Source organism: Equus asinus, chromosome 25 (assembly GCF_041296235.1).
Source record: "Equus asinus isolate D_3611 breed Donkey chromosome 25, EquAss-T2T_v2, whole genome shotgun sequence".
In the NCBI taxonomy this organism is placed as follows: Eukaryota; Metazoa; Chordata; class Mammalia; order Perissodactyla; family Equidae; genus Equus; species Equus asinus.
This window is the reverse complement of record NC_091814.1, coordinates 42508320-42514319: the sequence shown is the minus strand read 5'-3', so window position 1 is coordinate 42514319 and position 6000 is coordinate 42508320. Positions and strand designations below refer to the sequence as shown.

Below are 6000 nucleotides of genomic sequence, written 5' to 3'. Positions count from 1 at the left end.
CGTTGCATGCCTTGTGTGTGTGTTCCTGCCCCTCCAGCAGCACCCTTCGTTACTCATTAAGGATTCCATTCCTTATTCTGTCTGTTATCCCAGGCTCAAGAAGAAAGCCTTTGACGGGTTAATAAATTGCCCCGCACGCTGAATCATCTGCCTTGTGTTTCTCACTAAATGAGAGACTTTAACAGATCAGGTGTTGGGAAGCATGTTTCTAGCTAATGGCAAGCTGTTGAAAATGCCTCAGAGCCTCGCAATCCACCACCTGGAGGCAACTCCACGAGAGGGTATTTTCCAAAACATTCCTCACTTCACCTCTTGTCTATTGGCTGCTAATTCAAAAAGCGAAAGTAATGGCCTAATTTTTTTTTTAAAGGCTGAGTTAGTTACAATTACGCAGTGTTTAGTAGGAGCAACTGTTAACCTACTTTTTTTTTTTTCCCCAATATATAGCACTATCCCCACTTCCTCACCTAGACTTTGTTTTGACTAAGGCATGTGTTGGCGAAACATTTGAAATTCATTGTTGCTGTGAAATGGATATTTTCCTTTGTCAAAAGCTGAGAGCTGAGATCAATCTGTAGATACTGACAAAAAAAGATAGCTAAGACATTGTTTGTCAAAAACAAACAATAATTGCCAAACAGGATGTATGGCAGATCCATTTGCATAAAAATATGTATAAATATAATGTGTTAATTTACGATTAGAGGAAATTTGAAAGACTATGTACCACATTATTAGTAGCTGTTACTTCTGGGGGTGGGATTGCCGAGGCTTTTTACTTCCTAAGACATCTGTATGATTTGCCTTTTATACAATAAGCATCTGTTCCTTTTCCGATCCAAAAGAGAAAGTGGGTGCAAAAATAAAGTTACTCAGGAAGACTGAAATGATTTCTTACTCCTACCATCAAACAGCCTGAGCAAACCGAAAGCAAATATAAGGAGCTTAGCAGTGGAGAATGAACAGTTCATGATGTAGAAGGCAGCACGGTTACGTATTAATAAATGTTATACATATTCTTCTCAGGGCAGAGGAAAAGGACAAATGCCAGAGCGACAGAATTTTCTACAGGTATTATTCATTAAAAATAAGCTTGTTTTAAAAATAAACTTGTTTTCTAAACTGTTTAGAGAACTTTTTCAAACTCACAGAGTTATTTTAGAAGAGTACTCATTTTGGTTACATAATCTGAACTCTCAGCTTAGGAGAATGTTCAGCTAGAATATGTCAGATGTTAGTTGGCTGTGCCTGATGGCAAATTACTGATACATAGTTCAGTTATGTCAGATCTAACATCCTGTTTGGTGAGTCACCTCAGTGTGGGGGGGTGGAAAGCACACAGGTTTTGGAGATTCAACTTGGACTCCAGTCCCCCCTCCCCCACTATACTTGCAGTTTGATCTCGAATATGTTACTTAATCCCCTTGAGCCTCAGTTTTCTGAATTAAATGTATGCTGTAACAATAACTACTGCAGAGGGTGGATGTAAAGCTTAAACAAAATCCCCTGAAAATAGACTTTATAACCTGTAAACTGCTCTGGCATACAGCAGGCACCGACTATTGAGTGAGTGAGTGAATGAAAGAATGAGGGAATATTGTCCTAGGCTCTAACTGTCCATACCAAAATGAGAGAGAGAGAGAGACTGAGAAAAAGAGAGAGACAGACTCATTCTAGTTCCTTTAGATGTTAAGTTTCTTAAGAATGAAAGTGAGTCACGATTTAGGAAAGGAAAAAAGTAAACAATAGTTGAATGAAGGCTGTAGATTTAAATTGATGCTGCAAAATTCTGAAATTGCCACACACACCCAAATTACACACAGCACCTGTTATCCTTGAAGGCTGTCTCAAATGTCACAGCCTTTTCGAGGTCTTTCCCGATTTCCCAGGCAGAGGGAGGAACTCCCTCTGAGGGAGGGTCTGGCAGGAGAAGATTAGCTGTGCCAATGAGATTCTCTTTCAGAGGCATTAAAACTAACAAAATCAAAAGAATTTGCCACTTGGAGCGAAGAGCCCACTCACACTGTGAGTGCCCTTAATGATAGTGCCCCAAAGTGATAGTTCTATGACCCCGGTCTGCTCTGGCTCCCCTGGCCAGAAAAGAGGTAATGTCAGGCATACACTCAAGGATATCTTAACTTAGTTATCCTACACAAGTACTTTGGGAGGATGTAAGCACCTCAGAGAGATGTTTAAATCCTTGTTCTTTTAGAAATAACTTGATCTGACAGCTTGTTTTCAGCTCGCTACCTATCACTTTTCCTTCCCTTATCCTGCAGCCTTTCCGACTCTACTGTCTGCCACACAGCACTTCTGACCAGCCAAGTACATGCAAGCAAGCCTTGAGAGACCTCAGAGCAAAGCTGTTCAGATGGGTGTCTGATGGCCAGGAGAAAGATGGCGGCCAGAGTTCTACATTTGGAAGTTAACAGCAGACCGGTTGATTTAAAATCTGTGAGAACAGAAGAAAATGCCCAATGATTGTGCGGGTAGGAGAACCTAAAACAAACGTGGTGGACAGAAACGCTAAAGCAGCCGGCAGGGTAGGAAGGGGAGTAGGGGGAACTCACAAAAGGGCACCCAAAGAAGGGCCCAGTGTAGAAACCATCGGTAACCTTTTCCCAAGAGGTTTTAGGGGAGAGTGGAGACAGAATTCAGACTGCAGTGAGTTTTAAAGAGAAGTTGGACTGAAGACACATAGAGCAGTGATCATTGATAATCCTTTTAAGGAGATTGGCGGGGAAGGAAAAGCGTCCAGACAGGCTTGGCAGCCTTAATTGCTCCCTCTCCACCCTTGGGCAAGGCTGCATGCCCCCTATAAATGGAGTGTGGACTCTAGGTATGCGGACCTTGAGAAATCTCTTTGCTCTGGCTCCCATCCAATTTCCTGAAACTTTCGGCTCTATCTTCCTATCCCTTCCTTAACCCCCGTCTGTTTTTTCCCTCTCTGCCCAGTATGTTTTGGATTGACACTGTGTTTGACTGTCTCTTTGGTTCTCACCCTTTTTCCTGAGACACTGCCCTCAGTTCCTTTTTTATTCTGTGTCCTGAGGCTCTAGTCCAGCCCCTCCCTATCTGGGCACCCAGACCCCAACTCCTGGCCTCCCTGAGCCTCCTAGTTTGGAGCAGAAGTGGTTCAGAAGCAGAGAGATAGATGCAAGATAGAGGAGGATAGAGTCAAGGAAGGAGATGTCAGTTGGTTGTACTCTCACAGAGACTGGTCAAAGGGAAAGAACCAGCGGGGTGGGGGTAAATGCAGCAGTGGGGGGTAAATGTAGGAGAGGGGAGGAAAAGCTGCAGGGGCAAGTTTCCTGAGTGAGTGGGATGGGGTTAAGGAGATAAGTGGAGGTCTTGACCAGAGGAGGGAAACCTTCAGCCTCTGAGATAATAGAGAAGGAGAAGACAATGAGGGTGGGTGCAGTTACGCTTGTAGGAGGTAAGGGTTTCGCTGAGAGAGGTGTGGAGGTGGGCAACAGGTTTGAACTTGTGAAGATTTGCATGGTCGCTCAGGGAAAAGGAAGAGTAAACTAAGCAAGGAGCAGGATTTTGAGTTTCACTGTGAGACCAGTGGAAGCTGGAGACGCAGCACTTGTAGTGGTGCCTGTTGTACCGTGTGTCATTTTCTCCAGAAGAGTGTTAGCCCATGAAGACAATCTTTCATGAGCCAGGCTGACCATCAGTCCTGGGGATTAAGGTCAGTATTCCCTGGACCTGCCTTGGTTCCTGCCTAAGGGTCAGATGCACTGTCCTTAGGACTCTGGAGGAATCAATGGAAGAACCTTAATGTCCCTCCAACTCATCTCTTGTCTTTATGAAAGGAAGACAATGCTCTGCAGGCAACACAGATGAATTTGACAGGAGAATAGTAAACCATGTGGTTTACTGCATGCTGGTCCTGCCCTGATTGAGCCCTAATGAGACCGAGCCTGCTTGGGGGGATCCCTGCTACAACTGGAAATTCTCATGGCTCTTGCAGCCCATTTTCCAATAGAGACTGAGCGTGTGGCCTTCCTTGTCTTTGCCACTCAGAACGGGGAGTAACCTGGGTAAGAACTATGAGTGATTCTGAGGCAGGCTGTGCTCCATGGATGAAGTTTGATCCAGGTGGAGGGTACCACCTGGGCCATTCACAAGCTCCAGCAGGGTCACGATCTTGTCAACCACTTTGCAACTGGGCTCCAGATCCTGGCCCCTGAGCTGGCTGGACAGCGCTGCTCTGGGTATCATTTCCAACAGCCTGGCTGGGCCCTCCACGATGAACTGTCTGAGGTTGCTCAGGGGCTAAAGGCATAGCTGCTGCTGTTCTCTGTAATGGAGAACCACTCTGCACAAGAGAGCTCTGCCAGGGAACCCCTCCTCCACCACCAGGAAATGACGTGTTCCCTCAGCTGGGAGGGAAGCCAGCTAGGACTGAAGGGATCTCCCCTCCTTTCCTTGCCAGTCCTACCTTCCTGGGAACGTTCTGGCACCCCTATGGCTACAGGGAGCCAAAGCTCCCTTGTAGCCCAGGCCCTTAAAGTCACAAGGTTCCAAATGCAAACGACAAAAAAATATGAGCCAAACATCCACACATTCCCAAACAAAGTGCTAGACCACCTGTGCAGAGCCTGCTGACCTGGCCATCACCCTTCTCTACCCTGTAGAAGAGTGAAGAGGAAGAAGCTGGCGGAGGACTGACGCAGAGACAGTGCGTGGTGTGACGTGCATCCTGCCTCATCCATGTTGGCTGCGGAGTGGGGGTTTCCTCCTCACCAAGAGGAAGGGGCTTCAAGGGAACTCCCAGCTAGTTTGACACCTCCTCATGGCTGGCTAACTAATTTGTGGGGCCCAGTGCAAAATGCAAACGTGGGGCCCCTTGTTCAAAAAGCAAGGAAAAAAAATGGCATTAAAAGTACCAAATTATTAAAAAAAATAAATAAAAGTGGGCTGTACACTTGCTCCCAGAAACAAATCCTGTTGAAACAGATTTTTGGGCAAAAATCAAGGCCGGGATTCTTTAGGAATTAAGACACCAGGCACCATGGTAGGCGTTTTACATGTTATCTTGTTGAACCTTCATGACAATCCTCTTGTTTTTACAGTTGTCCAGGGTCACGCAGGTAGTCAGTGGTAGAGACAGGATGTGGGCCCAGGTTTTACATGCTCCAAAGTCTGGATTCTTCCCATTGTACTTCAGCGTCTCCCATGCAAGATGGCAAAGGGGAGAATGCTGGCACTTTCTGAGCATGTACTTGTGGCAGCTCTGTGCTTGATGGAGTTGGTCCAGCTCTTTGAAGATGAGCTTCTGCTTCTGAAGGACCCTCTTCCAGGCCCTTCGCATATGCACATGATCTCCACTGTTCACTGCAGCCTCTGACCACCAGGCAGAGGAGCTGGAATGCTGGTGGAGAAAGGAACAGAAATGTGTCTCATTCTCTCATGCAGTATTTGTACGGTATTTAATTGAGCCCTCCTCCTTTGCACCCCTGAATTCCCAGGGCAATTGTGCCTGTCTCTCTCTTTCTTTTAACCTCCTCTTTGTCCCGGGCCAGCAAAATTTAATGAAAAGACAACTGAGAGGTTATGTACATGATGAAAGGAAAATAAATTATCTCAGAGCAGCATGCTTTCTGAAATGAGATTTCAATGTATTAAACAAAAAATATCTTGTCTGGCCAATTATGTTGTTTGTCCAAGAATTATTTTATTGCTCGATTCAGCTGTAGGTCTGTGTAATTAACTGCCATCAGATAAAACAAAAAGGGTCACAATTAAGCAGAAGCTGAGCAATGGGGTTCATGATCTTTTCCCAGTAAGGTTATGATCTTGGAATGTGTGTAGATTCACGACCGTATTTGATGCCTTGTCTAAAACATGGTCTGAAAGGCTGGAGCTGCAAGTAACCTTGGCAACAAAGCAAAAAGGGAGGATGGCCTATTGTGGAATCCAGAGATTTTAGAGCTGAAAGTTTCATGGTAGTCATCTAGTCCAGTCACTTTGTTTGACAAATGAAGAAACTGA

The 6000-nt window shown here is 45.3% G+C and overlaps 1 long non-coding RNA gene across 1 annotated transcript in view; it reads right to left on the bottom strand.

Annotated features, from left to right (window-relative positions):
- Nucleotides 1-3356: 3356 nt before the first annotated feature.
- Nucleotides 3357-6000, bottom strand: part of LOC123280571 (uncharacterized) — a 34646-nt gene continuing 32002 nt past the window's right edge. Inside the window, exon 3 of the long non-coding RNA XR_006519532.2 lies at nucleotides 3357-5380. This is a non-coding gene — a long non-coding RNA (uncharacterized lncRNA). The remainder of the gene's footprint in view (nucleotides 5381-6000) is intronic.